The following is a 25551-nucleotide window of genomic DNA, read 5'->3' on the forward strand; positions in this document are numbered from 1 at the left end:
AACTCTCAAAATATATTGGATTTACTTATTTGCACAATTGAATTTTGCTTTTTGTCAAACTGCTAAAATTATTTGTAAGTACTTATTTGCACATAGCATGTGACATGTCTTGGGTTTTATCCATCAGAAAAACTCTGCTGGCATCATAAAACTTTGCACAGCAATTTCCAAGCAAGTATACTTCGAAAAATATTTACTATTAGGAAATATTTCATTTATTCTAATATTTCCACATTGTATACATTAGTGACTACTTTAAAATAATACAATTTTCACATAAAAACAGTTAAGAAATCAAATTAAACATGCTTACTTGATGACTCTATGATTCTCACTTTGGGTGCAAGAGGTCACGGGTTCAAATCCTGGACGAGCCCAAATTTTTAGATACTTTGACATGGTTCCATTATCTTATTGAAGTCAATTTCCAGAGTGAATTTCAACTGAATTTTGATTTTTCAAAACTCTCAAAATAGATTGGATTTACTTATTTGCAGAATTGAATTTTGATTTTTGTCAAACTGCTAAAATTATTTGTAAGTACTTATCTGCACATAGCATGTGACATGTCTTGGGTTTTATCCATTAGAAAAACTCTGCTGGGCATCATAAAACTTTGTACAGCAATTTCCAAGCAAGTATACTTAGAAAAATATTGACTATTAGGAAATATTTTATTTATGCTAATATTTCCTCCTTGTATACATTAGTGACTGCTTTAAAAGAATACCATTTTCACATAAAAACAGTTAAGAAATCAAATAAAACAGGCTTTTTTCAGTTGGCTCGTTGGTCTAGGGGTATGATTCTCGCTTTGGGTGCGAGAGGTCCCGGGTTCAAATCCCGGACGAGCCTTCTATTTCTTATGTACGGTGCATCTCATGGTTAATATATATCTAATTTTCTCAATTGGCTAAGTCAATAGCATCAACTGAGTTTTGTTTTTGCCATACTCCCAATAGAATTTGTAAATACTTATGAATCTTGCCTTCATCATTTTTCAATTGCCTTTCTTCTATTTATGCATGATTTACACATAGCTTTTGACAAGTCTTGGGTTTTATCGATCAGACAAGTCCAAACTCTGTAGCCATTTTTAAATCTTGTCACTGCACTTTATAAATAAGCACACAAAGAAAACTATTAATAGAATCCTACGGAAACATTTTAGTTGTTCTAAAAATAAGAGCATACTTATTCAAATTTCAACTGTATTGTGGTATATTAGGAAAACTGCAGGTTCCCTACTGTCTAGATAGCTTTGAATGTTTTAAAAGAATAGTCTCATTTTGAAACACAAAAAGTTCAAAAATGAAATTGCAAGGTTTTCTTTTGCCTTTCTTCTGTGTCTGGAAGCATGATTTGTACATTGCATATGACAAGTCTTTAGCTTCGTCCATGAGAGAAGTCCAAACTCTGTAGGCACTCACAAATCTTGTCCCTGCACTTTTCCTATATGCATACTTAGAAAACTATCTACTGGACCATAAGGAAATATTTTATTTATTTTACAAATTCACTTTTACATAAATGTGTATGGTGTTTTTAAAAACAAAAAGCTATTTTCTTTAAATCAATTGAAAAATCAATAGAAAAATGTTCAGGTAGGTGGCTTGTTGGTCTAGGGTTATGATTCTCGCTTAGGGTGCGAGAGGTCCCAGGTTCAAATTGTGATCGAACCCAAATTTTCAGATTCTTTGACATGGTTCCATTATCTTATTGAAGTCAATTTCCTGAGTAAATTCTTCAACTGAATGTTATTTTTTAAAAACTCACAAAATAGATTGGATTTGCTTATTTGCACAATTGTATTTTGTTTTTTGTCAAACTTCTAAAATTATTTGTAATTACTTACCTTCACATAGCATGTGACATGTCTTGGGTTTTATCCATCAGAAAAACTCTGCTGGGCATCATAAAACTTTGCACAGCAATTTCCAAGCAAGTGTACTTAGAAAAATATTGACTATTAGGAAATATTTTATTTATGATAATATTTCCTCCTTGTATACATTAGTGACTGCTTTAAAAGAATAACATTTTCGTATAAAAACAGTTAAGAAATCAAATAAAACATGCTTACTTGATGATTCTATGACTCTCACTATGGGTGCGAGAGGTCCCGGGTTCAAATCCTGGATGAGCCCAACTTTTCAGATTTTTTGACATGGTTCCATTATCTTATTGAAGTCAATTTCCTGAGTGAATTTCAACTGAATGTTGTTTTTTCAAAACTCTCAAAATATATTGGATTTACTTATTTGCACAATTGAATTTTGCTTTTTGTCAAACTGCTAAAATTATTTGTAAGTACTTATTTGCACATAGCATGTGACATGTCTTGGGTTTTATCCATCAGAAAAACTCTGCTGGCATCATAAAACTTTGCACAGCAATTTCCAAGCAAGTATACTTCGAAAAATATTTACTATTAGGAAATATTTCATTTATTCTAATATTTCCACATTGTATACATTAGTGACTACTTTAAAATAATACAATTTTCACATAAAAACAGTTAAGAAATCAAATTAAACATGCTTACTTGATGACTCTATGATTCTCACTTTGGGTGCAAGAGGTCACGGGTTCAAATCCTGGACGAGCCCAAATTTTTAGATACTTTGACATGGTTCCATTATCTTATTGAAGTCAATTTCCAGAGTGAATTTCAACTGAATTTTGATTTTTCAAAACTCTCAAAATAGATTGGATTTACTTATTTGCAGAATTGAATTTTGATTTTTGTCAAACTGCTAAAATTATTTGTAAGTACTTATCTGCACATAGCATGTGACATGTCTTGGGTTTTATCCATTAGAAAAACTCTGCTGGGCATCATAAAACTTTGTACAGCAATTTCCAAGCAAGTATACTTAGAAAAATATTGACTATTAGGAAATATTTTATTTATGCTAATATTTCCTCCTTGTATACATTAGTGACTGCTTTAAAAGAATACCATTTTCACATAAAAACAGTTAAGAAATCAAATAAAACAGGCTTTTTTCAGTTGGCTCGTTGGTCTAGGGGTATGATTCTCGCTTTGGGTGCGAGAGGTCCCGGGTTCAAATCCCGGACGAGCCTTCTATTTCTTATGTACGGTGCATCTCATGGTTAATATATATCTGATTTTCTCAATTGGCTAAGTCAATAGCATCAACTGAGTTTTGTTTTTGCCATACTCCCAATAGAATTTGTAAATACTTATGAATCTTGCCTTCATCATTTTTCAATTGCCTTTCTTCTATTTATGCATGATTTACACATAGCTTTTGACAAGTCTTGGGTTTTATCGATCAGACAAGTCCAAACTCTGTAGCCATTTTTAAATCTTGTCACTGCACTTTCCAAATAAGCACACAAAGAAAACTATTAATAGAATCCTACGGAAACATTTTAGTTGTTCTAAAAATAAGAGCATACTTATTCAAATTTCAACTGTATTGTGGTATATTAGGAAAACTGCAGGTTCCCTACTGTCTAGATAGCTTTGAATGTTTTAAAAGAATAGTCTCATTTTGAAACACAAAAAGTTCAAAAATGAAATTGCAAGGTTATCTTTTGCCTTTCTTCTGTGTCTGGAAGCATGATTTGTACATTGCATATGACAAGTCTTTAGCTTCGTCCATGAGAGAAGTCCAAACTCTGTAGGCAGTCACAAATCTTGTCCCTGCACTTTTCCTATATGCATACTTAGAAAACTATCTACTGGACCATAAGGAAATATTTTATTTATTTTACAAATTCACTTTTACATAAATGTGTATGGTGTTTTTAAAAACAAAAAGCTATTTTCTTTAAATCAATTGAAAAATCAATAGAAAAATGTTCAGGTAGGTGGCTTGTTGGTCTAGGGTTATGATTCTCGCTTAGGGTGCGAGAGGTCCCAGGTTCAAATCGTGATCGAACCCAAATTTTCAGATTCTTTGACATGGTTCCATTATCTTATTGAAGTCAATTTCCTGAGTAAATTCTTCAACTGAATATTATTTTTTAAAAACTCACAAAATAGATTGGATTTGCTTATTTGCACAATTGTATTTTGTTTTTTGTCAAACTGCTAAAATTATTTGTAATTACTTACCTGCACATAGCATGTGACATGTCTTGGGTTTTATCCATCAGAAAAACTCTGCTGGGCATCATAAAACTTTGCACAGCAATTTCCAAGCAAGTGTACTTAGAAAAATATTGACTATTAGGAAATATTTTATTTATGATAATTTTTCCTCCTTGTATACATTAGTGACTGCTTTAAAAGAATACCATTTTCACATAAAAACAGTTAAGAAATCAAATAAAACATGCTTACTTGATGATTCTATGACTCTCACTTTGGGTGCGAGAGGTCCCTGGTTCAAATCCTGGACGAGCCCAACTTTTCAGATTTTTTGACATGGTTCCATTATCTTATTGATGTCAATTTCCTGAGTGAATTTCAACTGAATGTTGTTTTTTCAAAACTCTCAAAATAGATTGGATTTACTTATTTGCACAATTGAATTTTGCTTTTTGTCAAACTGCTAAAATTATATGTAAGTACTTATCTGCACATAGCATGTGACATGTCTTGGGTTTTATCCATCAGAAAAACTCTGCTGGCATCATAAAACTTTGCATAGCAATTTCCAAGCAAGTATACTTCGAAAAATATTTACTATTAGGAAATATTTCATTTATTCTAATATTTCCACATTGTATACATTAGTGACTAATTTAAAATAATACAATTTTCACATAAAAACAGTTAAGAAATCAAATTAAACATGCTTACTTGATGACTCTATGATTCTCACTTTGGGTGCAAGAGGTCACGGGTTCAAATCCCGGACGAGCCCAAATTTTTAGATACTTTGACATGGTTCCATTATCTTATTGAAGTCAATTTCCAGAGTGAATTTCAACTGAAAAACTCTGCAGGGCATCATAAAACTTTGCACAGCAATTTCCAAGCAAGTGTACTTAGAAAAATATTGACTATTAGGAAATATTTTATTTATGATAATATTTCCTCCTTGTATACATTAGTGACTGCTTTAAAAGAATACCATTTTCACATAAAAACAGTTAAGAAATCAAATAAAACATGCTTACTTGATGATTCTATGACTCTCACTTTGGGTGCGAGAGGTCCCTGGTTCAAATCCTGGACGAGCCCAACTTTTCAGATTTTTTGACATGGTTCCATTATCTTATTGATGTCAATTTCCTGAGTGAATTTCAACTGAATGTTGTTTTTTCAAAACTCTCAAAATAGATTGGATTTACTTATTTGCACAATTGAATTTTGCTTTTTGTCAAACTGCTAAAATTATTTGTAAGTACTTATCTGCACATAGCATGTGACATGTCTTGGGTTTTATCCATCAGAAAAACTCTGCTGGCATCATAAAACTTTGCACAGCAATTTCCAAGCAAGTATACTTCGAAAAATATTTACTATTAGGAAATATTTCATTTATTCTAATATTTCCACATTGTATACATTAGTGACTAATTTAAAATAATACAATTTTCACATAAAAACAGTTAAGAAATCAAATTAAACATGCTTACTTGATGACTCTATGATTCTCACTTTGGGTGCAAGAGGTCACGGGTTCAAATCCTGGACGAGCCCAAATTTTTAGATACTTTGACATGGTTCCATTATCTTATTGAAGTCAATTTCCAGAGTGAATTTCAACTGAATTTTGTTTTTTCAAAACTCTCAAAATAGATTGGATTTACTTATTTGCAGAATTGAATTTTGATTTTTGTCAAACTGCTAAAATTATTTGTAAGTACTTATCTGCACATAGCATGTGACATGTCTTGGGTTTTATCCATTAGAAAAACTCTGCTGGGCATCATAAAACTTTGTACAGCAATTTCCAAGCAAGTATACTTAGAAAAATATTGACTATTAGGAAATATTTTATTTATGCTAATATTTCCTCCTTGTATACATTAGTGACTGCTTTAAAAGAATACCATTTTCACATAAAAACAGTTAAGAAATCAAATAAAACAGGCTTTTTTCAGTTGGCTCGTTGGTCTAGGGGTATGATTCTCGCTTTGGGTGCGAGAGGTCCCGGGTTCAAATCCCGGATGAGCCTTCTATTTCTTATGTACGGTGCATCTCATGGTTAATATATATCTGATTTTCTCAATTGGCTAAGTCAATAGCATCAACTGAGTTTTGTTTTTGCCATACTCCCAATAGAATTTGTAAATACTTATGAATCTTGCCTTCATCATTTTTCAATTGCCTTTCTTCTATTTATGCATGATTTACACATAGCTTTTGACAAGTCTTGGGTTTTATCGATCAGACAAGTCCAAACTCTGTAGCCATTTTTAAATCTTGTCACTGCACTTTCCAAATAAGCACACAAAGAAAACTATTAATAGAATCCTACGGAAACATTTTAGTTGTTCTAAAAATAAGAGCATACTTATTCAAATTTCAACTGTATTGTGGTATATTAGGAAAACTGCAGGTTCCCTACTGTCTAGATAGCTTTGAATGTTTTAAAAGAATAGTCTCATTTTGAAACACAAAAAGTTCAAAAATGAAATTGCAAGGTTGTCTTTTGCCTTTCTTCTGTGTCTGGAAGCATGATTTGTACATTGCATATGACAAGTCTTTAGCTTCGTCCATGAGAGAAGTCCAAACTCTGTAGGCAGTCACAAATCTTGTCCCTGCACTTTTCCTATATGCATACTTAGAAAACTATCTACTGGACCATAAGGAAATATTTTATTTATTTTACAAATTCACTTTTACATAAATGTGTATGGTGTTTTTAAAAACAAAAAGCTATTTTCTTTAAATCAATTGAAAAATCAATAGAAAAATGTTCAGGTAGGTGGCTTGTTGGTCTAGGGTTATGATTCTCGCTTAGGGTGCGAGAGGTCCCAGGTTCAAATCGTGATCGAACCCAAATTTTCAGATTCTTTGACATGGTTCCATTATCTTATTGAAGTCAATTTCCTGAGTAAATTCTTCAACTGAATATTATTTTTTAAAAACTCACAAAATAGATTGGATTTGCTTATTTGCACAAATGTATTTTGTTTTTTGTCAAACTGCTAAAATTATTTGTAATTACTTACCTGCACATAGCATGTGACATGTCTTGGGTTTTATCCATCAGAAAAACTCTGCTGGGCATCATAAAACTTTGCACAGCAATTTCCAAGCAAGTGTACTTAGAAAAATATTGACTATTAGGAAATATTTTATTTATGATAATATTTCCTCCTTGTATACATTAGTGACTGCTTTAAAAGAATACCATTTTCACATAAAAACAGTTAAGAAATCAAATAAAACATGCTTACTTGATGATTCTATGACTCTCACTTTGGGTGCGAGAGGTCCCTGGTTCAAATCCTGGACGAGCCCAACTTTTCAGATTTTTTGACATGGTTCCATTATCTTATTGATGTCAATTTCCTGAGTGAATTTCAACTGAATGTTGTTTTTTCAAAACTCTCAAAATAGATTGGATTTACTTATTTGCACAATTGAATTTTGCTTTTTGTCAAACTGCTAAAATTATATGTAAGTACTTATCTGCACATAGCATGTGACATGTCTTGGGTTTTATCCATCAGAAAAACTCTGCTGGCATCATAAAACTTTGCACAGCAATTTCCAAGCAAGTATACTTCGAAAAATATTTACTATTAGGAAATATTTCATTTATTCTAATATTTCCACATTGTATACATTAGTGACTAATTTAAAATAATACAATTTTCACATAAAAACAGTTAAGAAATCAAATTAAACATGCTTACTTGATGACTCTATGATTCTCACTTTGGGTGCAAGAGGTCACGGGTTCAAATCCCGGACGAGCCCAAATTTTTAGATACTTTGACATGGTTCCATTATCTTATTGAAGTCAATTTCCAGAGTGAATTTCAACTGAAAAACTCTGCAGGGCATCATAAAACTTTGCACAGCAATTTCCAAGCAAGTGTACTTAGAAAAATATTGACTATTAGGAAATATTTTATTTATGATAATATTTCCTCCTTGTATACATTAGTGACTGCTTTAAAAGAATACCATTTTCACATAAAAACAGTTAAGAAATCAAATAAAACATGCTTACTTGATGATTCTATGACTCTCACTTTGGGTGCGAGAGGTCCCTGGTTCAAATCCTGGACGAGCCCAACTTTTCAGATTTTTTGACATGGTTCCATTATCTTATTGATGTCAATTTCCTGAGTGAATTTCAACTGAATGTTGTTTTTTCAAAACTCTCAAAATAGATTGGATTTACTTATTTGCACAATTGAATTTTGCTTTTTGTCAAACTGCTAAAATTATTTGTAAGTACTTATCTGCACATAGCATGTGACATGTCTTGGGTTTTATCCATCAGAAAAACTCTGCTGGGCATCATAAAACTTTGCACAGCAATTTCCAAGCAAGTATACTTCGAAAAATATTTACTATTAGGAAATATTTCATTTATTCTAATATTTCCACATTGTATACATTAGTGACTAATTTAAAATAATACAATTTTCACATAAAAACAGTTAAGAAATCAAATTAAACATGCTTACTTGATGACTCTATGATTCTCACTTTGGGTGCAAGAGGTCACAGGTTCAAATCCCGGACGAGCCCAAATTTTTAGATACTTTGACATGGTTCCATTATCTTATTGAAGTCAATTTCCAGAGTGAATTTCAACTGAATTTTGTTTTTTCAAAACTCTCAAAATAGATTGGATTTACTTATTTGCAGAATTGAATTTTGATTTTTGTCAAACTGCTAAAATTATTTGTAAGTACTTATCTGCACATAGCATGTGACATGTCTTGGGTTTTATCCATTAGAAAAACTCTGCTGGGCATCATAAAACTTTGTACAGCAATTTCCAAGCAAGTATACTTAGAAAAATATTGACTATTAGGAAATATTTTATTTATGCTAATATTTCCTCCTTGTATACATTAGTGACTGCTTTAAAAGAATACCATTTTCACATAAAAACAGTTAAGAAATCAAATAAAACAGGCTTTTTTCAGTTGGCTCGTTGGTCTAGGGGTATGATTCTCGCTTTGGGTGCGAGAGGTCCCTGGTTCAAATCCTGGACGAGCCTTCTATTTCTTATGTACGGTGCATCTCATGGTTAATATATATCTGATTTTCTCAATTGGCTAAGTCAATAGCATCAACTGAGTTTTGTTTTTGCCATACTCCCAATAGAATTTGTAAATACTTATGAATCTTGCCTTCATCATTTTTCAATTGCCTTTCTTCTATTTATGCATGATTTACACATAGCTTTTGACAAGTCTTGGGTTTTATCGATCAGACAAGTCCAAACTCTGTAGCCATTTTTAAATCTTGTCACTGCACTTTCCAAATAAGCACACAAAGAAAACTATTAATAGAATCCTACGGAAACATTTTAGTTGTTCTAAAAATAAGAGCATACTTATTCAAATTTCAACTGTATTGTGGTATATTAGGAAAACTGCAGGTTCCCTACTGTCTAGATAGCTTTGAATGTTTTAAAAGAATAGACTCATTTTGAAACACAAAAAGTTCAAAAATGAAATTGCAAGGTTTTCTTTTGCCTTTCTTCTGTGTCTGGAAGCATGATTTGTACATTGCATATGACAAGTCTTTAGCTTCGTCCATGAGAGAAGTCCAAACTCTGTAGGCACTCACAAATCTTGTCCCTGCACTTTTCCTATATGCATACTTAGAAAACTATCTACTGGACCATAAGGAAATATTTTATTTATTTTACAAATTCACTTTTACATAAATGTGTATGGTGTTTTTAAAAACAAAAAGCTATTTTCTTTAAATCAATTGAAAAATCAATAGAAAAATGTTCAGGTAGGTGGCTTGTTGGTCTAGGGTTATGATTCTCGCTTAGGGTGCGAGAGGTCCCAGGTTCAAATCGTGATCGAACCCAAATTTTCAGATTCTTTGACATGGTTCCATTATCTTATTGAAGTCAATTTCCTGAGTAAATTCTTCAACTGAATATTATTTTTTAAAAACTCACAAAATAGATTGGATTTGCTTATTTGCACAATTGAATTTTGTTTTTTGTCAAACTGCTAAAATTATTTGTAATTACTTACCTGCACATAGCATGTGACATGTCTTGGGTTTTATCCATCAGAAAAACTCTGCTGGGCATCATAAAACTTTGCACAGCAATTTCCAAGCAAGTGTACTTAGAAAAATATTGACTATTAGGAAATATTTTATTTATGATAATATTTCCTCCTTGTATACATTAGTGACTGCTTTAAAAGAATACCATTTTCACATAAAAACAGTTAAGAAATCAAATAAAACATGCTTACTTGATGATTCTATGACTCTCACTTTGGGTGCGAGAGGTCCCTGGTTCAAATCCTGGACGAGCCCAACTTTTCAGATTTTTTGACATGGTTCCATTATCTTATTGATGTCAATTTCCTGAGTGAATTTCAACTGAATGTTGTTTTTTCAAAACTCTCAAAATAGATTGGATTTACTTATTTGCACAATTGAATTTTGCTTTTTGTCAAACTGCTAAAATTATTTGTAAGTACTTATCTGCACATAGCATGTGACATGTCTTTGGTTTTATCCATCAGAAAAACTCTGCTGGCATCATAAAACTTTGCACAGCAATTTCCAAGCAAGTATACTTCGAAAAATATTTACTATTAGGAAATATTTCATTTATTCTAATATTTCCACATTGTATACATTAGTGACTAATTTAAAATAATACAATTTTCACATAAAAACAGTTAAGAAATCAAATTAAACATGCTTACTTGATGACTCTATGATTCTCACTTTGGGTGCAAGAGGTCACGGGTTCAAATCCCGGACGAGCCCAAATTTTTAGATACTTTGACATGGTTCCATTATCTTATTGAAGTCAATTTCCAGAGTGAATTTCAACTGAATTTTGTTTTTTCAAAACTCTCAAAATAGATTGGATTTACTTATTTGCAGAATTGAATTTTGATTTTTGTCTAACTGCTAAAATTATTTGTAAGTACTTATCTGCACATAGCATGTGACATGTCTTGGGTTTTATCCATTAGAAAAACTCTGCTGGGCATCATAAAACTTTGTACAGCAATTTCCAAGCAAGTATACTTAGAAAAATATTGACTATTAGGAATTATTTTATTTATGCTAATATTTCCTCCTTGTATACATTAGTGACTGCTTTAAAAGAATACCATTTTCACATAAAAACAGTTAAGAAATCAAATAAAACAGGCTTTTTTCAGTTGGCTCGTTGGTCTAGGGGTATGATTCTCGCTTTGGGTGCGAGAGGTCCCTGGTTCAAATCCCGGACGAGCCTTCTATTTCTTATGTACGGTGCATCTCATGGTTAATATATATCTGATTTTCTCAATTGGCTAAGTCAATAGCATCAACTGAGTTTTGTTTTTGCCATACTCCCAATAGAATTTGTAAATACTTATGAATCTTGCCTTCATCATTTTTCAATTGCCTTTCTTCTATTTATGCATGATTTACACATAGCTTTTGACAAGTCTTGGGTTTTATCGATCAGACAAGTCCAAACTCTGTAGCCATTTTTAAATCTTGTCACTGCACTTTCCAAATAAGCACACAAAGAAAACTATTAATAGAATCCTACGGAAACATTTTAGTTGTTCTAAAAATAAGAGCATACTTATTCAAATTTCAACTGTATTGTGGTATATTAGGAAAACTGCAGGTTCCCTACTGTCTAGATAGCTTTGAATGTTTTAAAAGAATAGTCTCATTTTGAAACACAAAAAGTTCAAAAATGAAATTGCAAGGTTTTCTTTTGCCTTTCTTCTGTGTCTGGAAGCATGATTTGTACATTGCATATGACAAGTCTTTAGCTTCGTCCATGAGAGAAGTCCAAACTCTGTAGGCACTCACAAATCTTGTCCCTGCACTTTTCCTATATGCATACTTAGAAAACTATCTACTGGACCATAAGGAAATATTTTATTTATTTTACAAATTCACTTTTACATAAATGTGTATGGTGTTTTTAAAAACAAAAAGCTATTTTCTTTAAATCAATTGAAAAATCAATAGAAAAATGTTCAGGTAGGTGGCTTGTTGGTCTAGGGTTATGATTCTCGCTTAGGGTGCGAGAGGTCCCAGGTTCAAATCGTGATCGAACCCAAATTTTCAGATTCTTTGACATGGTTCCATTATCTTATTGAAGTCAATTTCCTGAGTAAATTCTTCAACTGAATATTATTTTTTAAAAACTCACAAAATAGATTGGATTTGCTTATTTGCACAATTGAATTTTGTTTTTTGTCAAACTGCTAAAATTATTTGTAATTACTTACCTGCACATAGCATGTGACATGTCTTGGGTTTTATCCATCAGAAAAACTCTGCTGGGCATCATAAAACTTTGCACAGCAATTTCCAAGCAAGTGTACTTAGAAAAATATTGACTATTAGGAAATATTTTATTTATGATAATATTTCCTCCTTGTATACATTAGTGACTGCTTTAAAAGAATACCATTTTCACATAAAAACAGTTAAGAAATCAATTAAAACATGCTTACTTGATGATTCTATGACTCTCACTTTGGGTGCGAGAGGTCCCTGGTTCAAATCCTGGACGAGCCCAACTTTTCAGATTTTTTGACATGGTTCCATTATCTTATTGATGTCAATTTCCTGAGTGAATTTCAACTGAATGTTGTTTTTTCAAAACTCTCAAAATAGATTGGATTTACTTATTTGCACAATTGAATTTTGCTTTTTGTCAAACTGCTAAAATTATTTGTAAGTACTTATCTGCACATAGCATGTGACATGTCTTGGGTTTTATCCATCAGAAAAACTCTGCTGGCATCATAAAACTTTGCACAGCAATTTCCAAGCAAGTATACTTCGAAAAATATTTACTATTAGGAAATATTTCATTTATTCTAATATTTCCACATTGTATACATTAGTGACTAATTTAAAATAATACAATTTTCACATAAAAACAGTTAAGAAATCAAATTAAACATGCTTACTTGATGACTCTATGATTCTCACTTTGGGTGCAAGAGGTCACGGGTTCAAATCCCGGACGAGCCCAAATTTTTAGATACTTTGACATGGTTCCATTATCTTATTGAAGTCAATTTCCAGAGTAAATTTCAACTGAATTTTGTTTTTTCAAAACTCTCAAAATAGATTGGATTTACTTATTTGCAGAATTGAATTTTGATTTTTGTCAAACTGCTAAAATTATTTGTAAGTACTTATCTGCACATAGCATGTGACATGTCTTGGGTTTTATCCATTAGAAAAACTCTGCTGGGCATCATAAAACTTTGTACAGCAATTTCCAAGCAAGTATACTTAGAAAAATATTGACTATTAGGAAATATTTTATTTATGCTAATATTTCCTCCTTGTATACATTAGTGACTGCTTTAAAAGAATACCATTTTCACATAAAAACAGTTAAGAAATCAAATAAAACAGGCTTTTTTCAGTTGGCTCGTTGGTCTAGGGGTATGATTCTCGCTTTGGGTGCGAGAGGTCCCTGGTTCAAATCCCGGACGAGCCTTCTATTTCTTATGTACGGTGCATCTCATGGTTAATATATATCTGATTTTCTCAATTGGCTAAGTCAATAGCATCAACTGAGTTTTGTTTTTGCCATACTCCCAATAGAATTTGTAAATACTTATGAATCTTGCCTTCATCATTTTTCAATTGCCTTTCTTCTATTTATGCATGATTTACACATAGCTTTTGACAAGTCTTGGGTTTTATCGATCAGACAAGTCCAAACTCTGTAGCCATTTTTAAATCTTGTCACTGCACTTTCCAAATAAGCACACAAAGAAAACTATTAATAGAATCCTACGGAAACATTTTAGTTGTTCTAAAAATAAGAGCATACTTATTCAAATTTCAACTGTATTGTGGTATATTAGGAAAACTGCAGGTTCCCTACTGTCTAGATAGCTTTGAATGTTTTAAAAGAATAGTCTCATTTTGAAACACAAAAAGTTCAAAAATGAAATTGCAAGGTTTTCTTTTGCCTTTCTTCTGTGTCTGGAAGCATGATTTGTACATTGCATATGACAAGTCTTTAGCTTCGTCCATGAGAGAAGTCCAAACTCTGTAGGCACTCACAAATCTTGTCCCTGCACTTTTCCTATATGCATACTTAGAAAACTATCTACTGGACCATAAGGAAATATTTTATTTATTTTACAAATTCACTTTTACATAAATGTGTATGGTGTTTTTAAAAACAAAAAGCTATTTTCTTTAAATCAATTGAAAAATCAATAGAAAAATGTTCAGGTAGGTGGCTTGTTGGTCTAGGGTTATGATTCTCGCTTAGGGTGCGAGAGGTCCCAGGTTCAAATCGTGATCGAACCCAAATTTTCAGATTCTTTGACATGGTTCCATTATCTTATTGAAGTCAATTTCCTGAGTAAATTCTTCAACTGAATATTATTTTTTAAAAACTCACAAAATAGATTGGATTTGCTTATTTGCACAATTGAATTTTGTTTTTTGTCAAACTGCTAAAATTATTTGTAATTACTTACCTGCACATAGCATGTGACATGTCTTGGGTTTTATCCATCAGAAAAACTCTGCTGGGCATCATAAAACTTTGCACAGCAATTTCCAAGCAAGTGTACTTAGAAAAATATTGACTATTAGGAAATATTTTATTTATGATAATATTTCCTCCTTGTATACATTAGTGACTGCTTTAAAAGAATACCATTTTCACATAAAAACAGTTAAGAAATCAAATAAAACATGCTTACTTGATGATTCTATGACTCTCACTTTGGGTGCGAGAGGTCCCTGGTTCAAATCCTGGACGAGCCCAACTTTTCAGATTTTTTGACATGGTTCCATTATCTTATTGATGTCAATTTCCTGAGTGAATTTCAACTGAATGTTGTTTTTTCAAAACTCTCAAAATAGATTGGATTTACTTATTTGCACAATTGAATTTTGCTTTTTGTCAAACTGCTAAAATTATTTGTAAGTACTTATCTGCACATAGCATGTGACATGTCTTGGGTTTTATCCATCAGAAAAACTCTGCTGGCATCATAAAACTTTGCACAGCAATTTCCAAGCAAGTATACTTCGAAAAATATTTACTATTAGGAAATATTTCATTTATTCTAATATTTCCACATTGTATACATTAGTGACTAATTTAAAATAATACAATTTTCACATAAAAACAGTTAAGAAATCAAATTAAACATGCTTACTTGATGACTCTATGATTCTCACTTTGGGTGCAAGAGGTCACGGGTTCAAATCCCGGACGAGCCCAAATTTTTAGATACTTTGACATGGTTCCATTATCTTATTGAAGTCAATTTCCAGAGTGAATTTCAACTGAATTTTGTTTTTTCAAAACTCTCAAAATAGATTGGATTTACTTATTTGCAGAATTGAATTTTGATTTTTGTCAAACTGCTAAAATTATTTGTAAGTACTTATCTGCACATAGCATGTGACATGTCTTGGGTTTTATCCATTAGAAAAACTCTGCTGGGCATCATAAAACTTTGTACAGCAATTTCCAAGCAAGTATACTTAGAAAAATATTGACTATTAGGAAATATTTTATTTATGCTAATATTTCCTCCTTGTATACATTAGTGACTGCTTTAAAAGAATACCATTTTCACATAAAAACAGTTAAGAAAACAAATAAAACAGGTTTTTTCAGTTGGCTTGTTGGTCTAGGGGTATGATTCTCGCTTTGGGTGCGAGAGGTCCCGGGTGCAAATCCCGGACGAGCCTTCTATTTCTTATGTACGGTGCATCTCATGGTTAATATATATCTGATTTTCTCAATTGGCTAAGTCAATAGCATCAACTGAGATTTGTTTTTGCCATACTCCCAATAGAATTTGTAAATACTTATGAATCTTGCCTTCATCATTTTTCAATTGCCTTTCTTCTATTTATGCATGATTTACACATAGCTTTTGACAAGTCTTGGGTTTTATCGATCAGACAAGTCCAAACTCTGTAGCCATTTTTAAATCTTGTCACTGCACTTTCCAAATAAGCACACAAAGAAAACTATTAATAGAATCCTACGGAAACATTTTAGTTGTTCTAAAAATAAGAGCATACTTATTGAAATTTCAACTGTATTGTGGATTATTAGGAAAACTGCAGGTTCCCTACTGTCTAGATAGCTTTGAATGTTTTAAAAGAATAGTCTCATTTTGAAACACAAAAAGTTCAAAAATGAAATTGCAAGGTTTTCTTTTGCCTTTCTTCTGTGTCTGGAAGCATGATTTGTACATTGCATATGACAAGTCTTTAGCTTCGTCCATGAGAGAAGTCCAAACTCTGTAGGCACTCACAAATCTTGTCCCTGCACTTTTCCTATATGCATACTTAGAAAACTATCTACTGGACCATAAGGAAATATTTTATTTATTTTACAAATTCACTTTTACATAAATGTGTATGGTGTTTTTAAAAACAAAAAGCTATTTTCTTTAAATCAATTGAAAAATCAATAGAAAAATGTTCAGGTAGGTGGCTTGTTGGTCTAGGGTTATGATTCTCGCTTAGGGTGCGAGAGGTCCCAGGTTCAAATCGTGATTGAACCCAAATTTTCAGATTCTTTGACATGGTTCCATTATCTTATTGAAGTCAATTTCCAGAGTAAATTCTTCAACTGAATATTATTTTTTAAAAACTCACAAAATAGATTGGATTTGCTTATTTGCACAATTGAATTTTGTTTTTTGTCAAACTGCTAAAATTATTTGTAATTACTTACCTGCACATAGCATGTGACATGTCTTGGGTTTTATCCATCAGAAAAACTCTGCTGGGCATCATAAAACTTTGCACAGCAATTTCCAAGCAAGTGTACTTAGAAAAATATTGACTATTAGGAAATATTTTATTTATGATAATATTTCCTCCTTGTATACATTAGTGACTGCTTTAAAAGAATACCATTTTCACATAAAAACAGTTAAGAAATCAAATAAAACATGCTTACTTGATGATTCTATGACTCTCACTTTGGGTGCGAGAGGTCCCTGGTTCAAATCCTGGACGAGCCCAACTTTTCAGATTTTTTGACATGGTTCCATTATCTTATTGATGTCAATTTCCTGAGTGAATTTCAACTGAATGTTGTTTTTTCAAAACTCTCAAAATAGATTGGATTTACTTATTTGCACAACTGAATTTCGTTTTTTGTCAAACTGCTAAAATTATTTGTAAGTACTTATCTGCACATAGCATGTGACATGTCTTGGGTTTTATCCATCAGAAAAATTCTGGTGGGCATCATAAAACTTTGTACAGCAATTTCCAAGCAAGTATACTTAGAAAAATATTGACTATTAGGAAATATTTTATTTATGCTAATATTTCCTCCTTGTATACATTAGTGACTGCTTTAAAAGAATACCATTTTCATATAAAATAGTTAAGAAATCAAATAAAACAGACTTATTTTAGTTGGCACATTGGTCTAGGGGTATGATTCTCACTTTGGGTGTGAGAGGTCCCGGGTTCAAATCACTGACGAGCCCTCTATTTCTTTTGTACGGTGCATCTCATGGTTTATATATATCTGATTTTCTGAATTGGCTAAGTCAATAGCATCAACTGAGTTTTGTTTTTGCCATACTCCCAATAGAATTTGTACATACTTATGAATCTTGCCTTCATCATTTTTCAATTGCCTTTCTTCTATTTATGCATGATTTACACATAGCTTTTGACAAGTCTTGGGTTTTATCGATCAGACAAGTCCAAACTCTGTAGCCATTTTTAAATTTTGTCACTGCACTTTCCAAATAAGCACACAAAGAAAACTATCAATAGAATCCTACGGAAACATTTTAGTTGTTCTAAAAATAAGAGCATACTTATTCAAATTTCAACTGTATTGTGGTATATTAGGAAAACTGCAGGTTCCCTACTGTCTAGATAGCTTTGAATGTTTTAAAAGAATAGTCTCATTTTGAAACACAAAAAGTTCAAAAATGAAATTGCAAGGTTTTCTTTTGCCTTTCTTCTGTGTCTGGAAGCATGATTTGTACATTGCATATGACAAGTCTTTAGCTTCGTCTATGAGAAAAGTCCAAACTCTGTAGGCACTCACAAATCTTGTCCCTGCACTTTTCCTATATGCATACTTAGAAAACTATCTACTGGACCATAAGGAAATATTTTATTTATTCTACAAATTCATTTTTACATAAATGTGTATGGTGTTTTTAAAAACAAAAAGCTATTTTCTTTAAATCAATTGAAAAACCAATTGAAAAATGTTCTGGTAGGTGGCTTGTTGGTCTAGGGTTATGATTCTCGCTTAGGATGCAAGAGGTCCCAGGTTCAAATTGTGGATGAGCCCAAATTTTCAGATTCTTTGACATGGACTTTTTGAAGTCAATTTCCAGAGTGAATTTCAACTGAATGATGTTTTTTCAAAACTCTCAAAATATATTGGATTTACTTATTTGCAGAATTGAATTTTGTTTTTTGTCAAACTGCTAATATTATTTGTAAGTACTTATCTGCACATAGCATGGGACATGTCTTGGGTTTTATCCATCAGAAAAACTCTGCTGGGCATCATAAAACTTTGCACAGCAATTTCCAAGCAAGTGTACTTAGAAAAATATTGACTATTAGGAAATATTTTATTTATGATAATATTTCCTCCTTGTATACATTAGTGACTGCTTTAAAACAATACCATTTTCACATGAAAACAGTTAAGAAATCAAATAAAACATGCTTACTTGAAGATTCTATGACTCTCACTTTGGGTGCGAGAGGTCCCGGGTTCAAATCCCGGACAAGCCCAAATTTTTAGATTCTTTGACATGGTTCCATTATCTTATTGAAGTCAATTTCCAGAGTGAATTTCAACTGAATGTTGTTTTTTCAAAACTCTCAAAATAGATTGGATTTACTTATTTGCAGAAGTGAATTTTGTTTTTTGTCAAACTGCTAAAATTATTTGCAAGCACTTATCTGCACATAGAATGTGACATGTCTTGGGTTTCATCCATCAGAAAAACTCTGCTGGGCATCATAAAACATTGCACTGCAATTTCCAAGCAAGTATACTTGACTATTAGGAAATATTTTATTTATTCTAATATTTCCACCTTGTATACATTAGTGACTGCTTTAAAATAATACAATTTTCACATAAAAACAGTTAAGAAATCAAATAAAACATGCTTACTTGATGACTCTATGATTCTCACTTTGGGTGCGAGAGGTCACGGGTTCAAATCCCGGATGAGCCCAAATTTTTAGATTCTTTGACATGGTTCCATTATCTTATTGAAGTCAATTTCCAGAGTGAATTTCAACTGAATGTTGTTTTTTCAAAACTCTCAAAATAGATTGGATTTACTTATTTGCAGAATTGAATTTTGTTTTTTGTCAAACTGCTAAAATTATTTGTAAGTACTTATCTGCACATAGCATATGACATGTCTTGGGTTTTATCCATCAGAAAAATTCTGCTGGGCATTATAAAACTTTGCACAGCAATTTCCAAGCAAGTATACTTAGAAAAGTATTGACTATTAGGAAATATTTTATTTATGCTAATATTTCCTCCTTGTATACATTAGTGACTGCTTTAAAAGAATACCATTTTCATATAAAATAGTTACGAAATCAAATAAAACAGACTTATTTCAGTTGGCACATTGGTCTAGGGGTATGATTCTCGCTTTGGGTGCGAGAGGTCCCGGGTTCAAATCACGGACGAGCCCTCTCTTTCTTTTTTACGGTGCATCTCATGGTTTATATATATCTGATTTTCTCAATTGGCTAAGTCAATAGTATCAACTGAGTTTTGTTTTTGCCATACTCCCAACAGAATTTGTACATACTTATGAATCTTGCCTTCATCATTTTTCAATTGCCTTTCTTCTATTTATGCATGATTTACACATAGCTTTTGACAAGTCTTGGGTTTTATCGATCAGACAAGTCCAAACTCTGTAGCCATTTTTAAATCTTGTCACTGCACTTTCCAAATAAGCACACAAAGAAAACTATCAATAGAATCCTACGGAAACATTTTAGTTGTTCTAAAAATAAGAGCATACTTATTCAAATTTCAACTGTATTGTGGTATATTAGGAAAACTGCAGGTTCCCTACTGTCTAGATAGCTTTGAATGTTTTAAAAGAATAGTCTCATTTTGAAACACAAAAAGTTCAAAAATGAAATTGCAAGGTTTTCTTTTGCCTTTCTTCTGTGTCTGGAAGCATGATTTGTACATTGCATATGACAAGTCTTTAGCTTCGTCCATGAGAAAAGTCCAAACTCTGTAGGCACTCACAAATCTTGTCCCTGCACTTTTCCTATATGCATACTTAGAAAACTATCTACTGGACCATAAGGAAATATTTTATTTATTCTACAAACTCATTTTTACATAAATGTGTATGGTGTTTTTAAAAACAAAAAGCTATTTTCTTTAAATCAATTGAAAAACCAATAGAAAAATGTTCTGGTAGGTGGCTTGTTGGTCTAGGGTTATGATTCTCGCTTAGGATGCGAGAGGTCCCAGGTTCAAATCGTGGACAAGCCCAAATTTTCAGATTCTTTGACATGGGCTTATTGAAGTCAATTTCCAGAGTGAATTTCAACTGAATGTTGTTTTTTCAAAACTCTCAAAATATATTGGATATACTTATTTGCAGAATTGAATTTTGTTTTTTGTCAAACTGCTAATATTATTTGTAAGTACTTATCTGCACATAGCATGTGACATGTCTTGGGTTTTATCCATCAGAAAAACTCTGCTAGGCATCATAAAACTTTGCAGAGCAATTTCCAAGCAAGTATACTTAGAAAAATATTGACTATTAGGAAATATTTTATTTATGCTAATATTTCCTCCTTGTATACATTAGTGACTGCTTTAAAAGAATACCATTTTCATATAAAATAGTTAAGAAATCAAATAAAACAGACTTATTTTAGTTGGCACATTGGTCTAGGGGTATGATTCTCACTTTGGGTGTGAGAGGTCCCGGGTTCAAATCACGGACGAGCCCTCTATTTCTTTTGTACGGTGCATCTCATGGTTTATATATATCTGATTTTCTGAATTGGCTAAGTCAATAGCATCAACTGAGTTTTGTTTTTGCCATACTCCCAATAGAATTTGTACATACTTATGAATCTTGCCTTCATCATTTTTCAATTGCCTTTCTTCTATTTATGCATGATTTACACATAGCTTTTGACAAGTCTTGGGTTTTATCGATCAGACAAGTCCAAACTCTGTAGCCATTTTTAAATCTTGTCACTGCACTTTCCAAATAAGCACACAAAGAAAACTATCAATAGAATCCTACGGAAACATTTTAGTTGTTCTAAAAATAAGAGCATACTTATTCAAATTTCAACTGTATTGTGGTATATTAGGAAAACTGCAGGTTCCCTACTGTCTAGATAGCTTTGAATGTTTTAAAAGAATAGTCTCATTTTGAAACACAAAAAGTTCAAAAATGAAATTGCAAGGTTTTCTTTTGCCTTTCTTCTGTGTCTGGAAGCATGATTTGTACATTGCATATGACAAGTCTTTAGCTTCGTCTATGAGAAAAGTCCAAACTCTGTAGGCACTCACAAATCTTGTCCCTGCACTTTTCCTATATGCATACTTAGAAAACTATCTACTGGACCATAAGGAAATATTTTATTTATTCTACAAATTCATTTTTACATAAATGTGTATGGTGTTTTTAAAAACAAAAAGCTATTTTCTTTAAATCAATTGAAAAACCAATAGAAAAATGTTCTGGTAGGTGGCTTGTTGGTCTAGGGTTATGATTCTCGCTTAGGATGCAAGAGGTCCCAGGTTCAAATTGTGGATGAGCCCAAATTTTCAGATTCTTTGACATGGACTTTTTGAAGTCAATTTCCAGAGTGAATTTCAACTGAATGTTGTTTTTTCAAAACTCTCAAAATATATTGGATTTACTTATTTGCAGAATTGAATTTTGTTTTTTGTCAAACTGCTAATATTATTTGTAAGTACTTATCTGCACATAGCATGGGACATGTCTTGGGTTTTATCCATCAGAAAAACTCTGCTGGGCATCATAAAACTTTGCACAGCAATTTCCAAGCAAGTGTACTTAGAAAAATATTGACTATTAGGAAATATTTTATTTATGATAATATTTCCTCCTTGTATACATTAGTGACTGCTTTAAAACAATACCATTTTCACATGAAAACAGTTAAGAAATCAAATAAAACATGCTTACTTGAAGATTCTATGACTCTCACTTTGGGTGCGAGAGGTCCCGGGTTCAAATCCCGGACAAGCCCAAATTTTTAGATTCTTTGACATGGTTCCATTATCTTATTGAAGTCAATTTCCAGAGTGAATTTCAACTGAATGTTGTTTTTTCAAAACTCTCAAAATAGATTGGATTTACTTATTTGCAGAAGTGAATTTTGTTTTTTGTCAAACTGCTAAAATTATTTGCAAGCACTTATCTGCACATAGAATGTGACATGTCTTGGGTTTCATCCATCAGAAAAACTCTGCTGGGCATCATAAAACATTGCACTGCAATTTCCAAGCAAGTATACTTGACTATTAGGAAATATTTTATTTATTCTAATATTTCCACCTTGTATACATTAGTGACTGCTTTAAAATAATACAATTTTCACATAAAAACAGTTAAGAAATCAAATAAAACATGCTTACTTGATGACTCTATGATTCTCACTTTGGGTGCGAGAGGTCACGGGTTCAAATCCCGGATGAGCCCAAATTTTTAGATTCTTTGACATGGTTCCATTATCTTATTGAAGTCAATTTCCAGAGTGAATTTCAACTGAATGTTGTTTTTTCAAAACTCTCAAAATATATTGGATATACTTATTTGCAGAATTGAATTTTGTTTTTTGTCAAACTGCTAATATTATTTGTAAGTACTTATCTGCACATAGCATGTGACATGTCTTGGGTTTTATCCATCAGAAAAACTCTGCTAGGCATCATAAAACTTTGCAGAGCAATTTCCAAGCAAGTATACTTAGAAAAATATTGACTATTAGGAAATATTTTATTTATGCTAATATTTCCTCCTTGTATACATTAGTGACTGCTTTAAAAGAATACCATTTTCACATAAAAACAGTTAAGAAATCAAATAAAACATGCTTACTTGATGACTCTATGATTCTCACTTTGAGTGCGAGAGGTCATGGGTTCAAATCCTGGATGAGCCCAACTTTTCAGATTCTTTGACATGGTTCCATTATCTTATTGAAGTCAATTTCCTGAGTGAATTTCAACTGAATGTTGTTTTTTCAAAACTCTCAATATAGATTGGATTTACTTATTTGCAGAATTGAATTTTGTTTTTTGTCAAACTGCTAATATTATTTGTAAGTACTTATCTGCACATAGCATGTGACATGTCTTGGGTTTTATCCATCAGAAAAACTCTGCTGGGCATCATAAAACTTTGCACAGCAATTTCCAAGTAAGTATACTTAGAAAAATATTGACTATTAGGAAATATATTACTTATGCTAATATTTCTACCTTGTATACATTAGTGACTGCTTTAAAAGAATACAATTTTCACATAAAAACAGTTAAGAAATCATATAAAACATGCTTACTTGAAGATTCTATGACTCTCACTTTGGGTGCGAGAGGTCCCGGGTTCAAATCCCGGACAAGCCCAAATTTTTAGATTCTTTGACATGGTTCCATTATCTTATTGAAGTCAATTTCCAGAGTGAATTTCAACTGAACGTTGTTTTTTCAAAACTCTCAAAACAGATTGGATTTACTTATTTGCAGAATTGAATTTTGTTTTTTGTCAAACTGCTAAAATTATTTGCAAGCACTTATCTGCACATAGCATGTGACATGTCTTGGGTTTCTTCCATCAGAAAAACTCTGCTGGGCATCATAAAACATTGCACAGCAATTTCCAAGCAAGTATACTTGACTATTAGGAAATATTTTATTTATTCTAATATTTCCACCTTGTATACATTAGTGACTGCTTTAAAATAATACAATTTTCACATAAAAACAGTTAAGAAATCAAATAAAACATGCTTACTTGATGACTCTATGATTCTCACTTTGGGTGCGAGAGGCCACGGGTTCAAATCCCGGATGAGCCCAAATTTTTAGATTCTTTGACATGGTTCCATTATCTTATTGAAGTCAATTTCCAGAGTGAATTTCAACTGAATGTTGTTTTTTCAAAACTCTCAAAATAGATTGGATTTACTTATTTGCAGAATTGAATTTTGTTTTTTGTCAAACTGCTAAAATTATTTGTAAGTACTTATCTGCACATAGCATATGACATGTCTTGGGTTTTATGCATCAGAAAAATTCTGCTGGGCATTATAAAACTTTGCACAGCAATTTCCAAGCAACTATACTTAGAAAAATATTGACTATTAGGAAATATTTTATTTATGCTAATATTTCCTCCTTGTATACATTAGTGACTGCTTTAAAAGAATACCATTTTCATATAAAATAGTTAAGAAATCAAATAAAACAGGTTTATATCAGTTGGCACATTTGTCTAGGGGTATGATTCTCGCTTTGGGTGCGAGAGGTCCCGGGTTCAAATCCTGGATGAACCCTCTATTTCTTTTGTACGGTGCATCTCATGGTTTATACATATCTGATTTTCTGAATTGGCTAAGTCAATAGCATCAACTGAGTTTTGTTTTTGCCATATTCCCAATAGAATTTGTACATACTTATGAATCTTGCCTTCATCATTTTTCAATTGCCTTTCTTCTATTTATGCATGATTTACACATAGCTTTTGACAAGTCTTGGGTTTTATCGATCAGACAAGTCCAAATTCTGTAGCCATTTTTTAATCTTGTCACTGCACTTTCCAAATAAGCACACAAAGAAAACTATCAATAGAATCCTACGGAAACATTTTAGTTGTTCTAAAAATAAGAGCATACTTGTTCAAATTTCAACTGTATTGTGGTATATTAGGAAAACTGCAGGTTCCCTACTGTCTAGATAGCTTTGAATGTTTTAAAAGAATAGTCTCATTTTGAAACACAAAAAGTTCAAAAATGAAATTGCAAGGTTTTCTTTTGCCTTTCTTCTGTGTCTGGAAGCATGATTTGTACATTGCATATGACAAGTCTTTAGCTTCGTCCATGAGAGAAGTCCAAACTCTGTAGGCACTCACAAATCTTGTCCCTGCACTTTTCCTATATGCATACTTAGAAAACTATCTACTGGACCATAAGGAAATATTTTATTTATTTTACAAATTCATTTTTACATGATTGTGTATGGTGTTTTTAAAAACAAAAAGCTATTTTCTTTAAATCAATTGAAAAATCAATAGAAAAATGTTCAGGTAGGTGGCTTGTTGGTCTAGGGTTATGATTCTCGCTTAGGGTGCGAGAGGTCCCAGGTTCAAATCGTGATCAAACCCAAATTTTCAGGTTCTTTGACATGGTTCCATTATCTTATTGAAGTCAAT

At 32.1% G+C, this 25551-nt stretch overlaps 7 non-coding genes across 7 annotated transcripts; all 7 read left to right on the forward strand.

The window, feature by feature from the left end:
• The first annotated feature begins 783 nt into the window (after positions 1-783).
• On the forward strand, positions 784-855 carry TRNAP-UGG (transfer RNA proline (anticodon UGG)). Its single transcript has one exon. It is a non-coding gene; the product is annotated as a tRNA-Pro (tRNA).
• A 2160-nt stretch (positions 856-3015) lies between these two features.
• On the forward strand, positions 3016-3087 carry TRNAP-UGG (transfer RNA proline (anticodon UGG)). The gene has a single exon. It is a non-coding gene; the product is annotated as a tRNA-Pro (tRNA).
• Positions 3088-6029: 2942 nt separating this feature from the next.
• TRNAP-UGG (transfer RNA proline (anticodon UGG)) lies at positions 6030-6101 on the forward strand. The gene has a single exon. It is a non-coding gene; the product is annotated as a tRNA-Pro (tRNA).
• A 2943-nt stretch (positions 6102-9044) lies between these two features.
• Positions 9045-9116, forward strand: TRNAP-UGG (transfer RNA proline (anticodon UGG)). The gene has a single exon. It is a non-coding gene; the product is annotated as a tRNA-Pro (tRNA).
• A 2160-nt stretch (positions 9117-11276) lies between these two features.
• Positions 11277-11348, forward strand: TRNAP-UGG (transfer RNA proline (anticodon UGG)). The gene has a single exon. It is a non-coding gene; the product is annotated as a tRNA-Pro (tRNA).
• Positions 11349-13508: 2160 nt separating this feature from the next.
• On the forward strand, positions 13509-13580 carry TRNAP-UGG (transfer RNA proline (anticodon UGG)). Its single transcript has one exon. It is a non-coding gene; the product is annotated as a tRNA-Pro (tRNA).
• Positions 13581-15739: 2159 nt separating this feature from the next.
• On the forward strand, positions 15740-15811 carry TRNAP-UGG (transfer RNA proline (anticodon UGG)). Its single transcript has one exon. It is a non-coding gene; the product is annotated as a tRNA-Pro (tRNA).
• The last annotated feature ends 9740 nt before the right edge of the window (positions 15812-25551 follow it).

The sequence above is a fragment of the Taudactylus pleione genome, unplaced genomic scaffold (assembly GCF_031769625.1).
Source record: "Taudactylus pleione unplaced genomic scaffold, aTauple2 ptg000317l, whole genome shotgun sequence".
In the NCBI taxonomy this organism is placed as follows: Eukaryota; Metazoa; Chordata; class Amphibia; order Anura; family Myobatrachidae; genus Taudactylus; species Taudactylus pleione.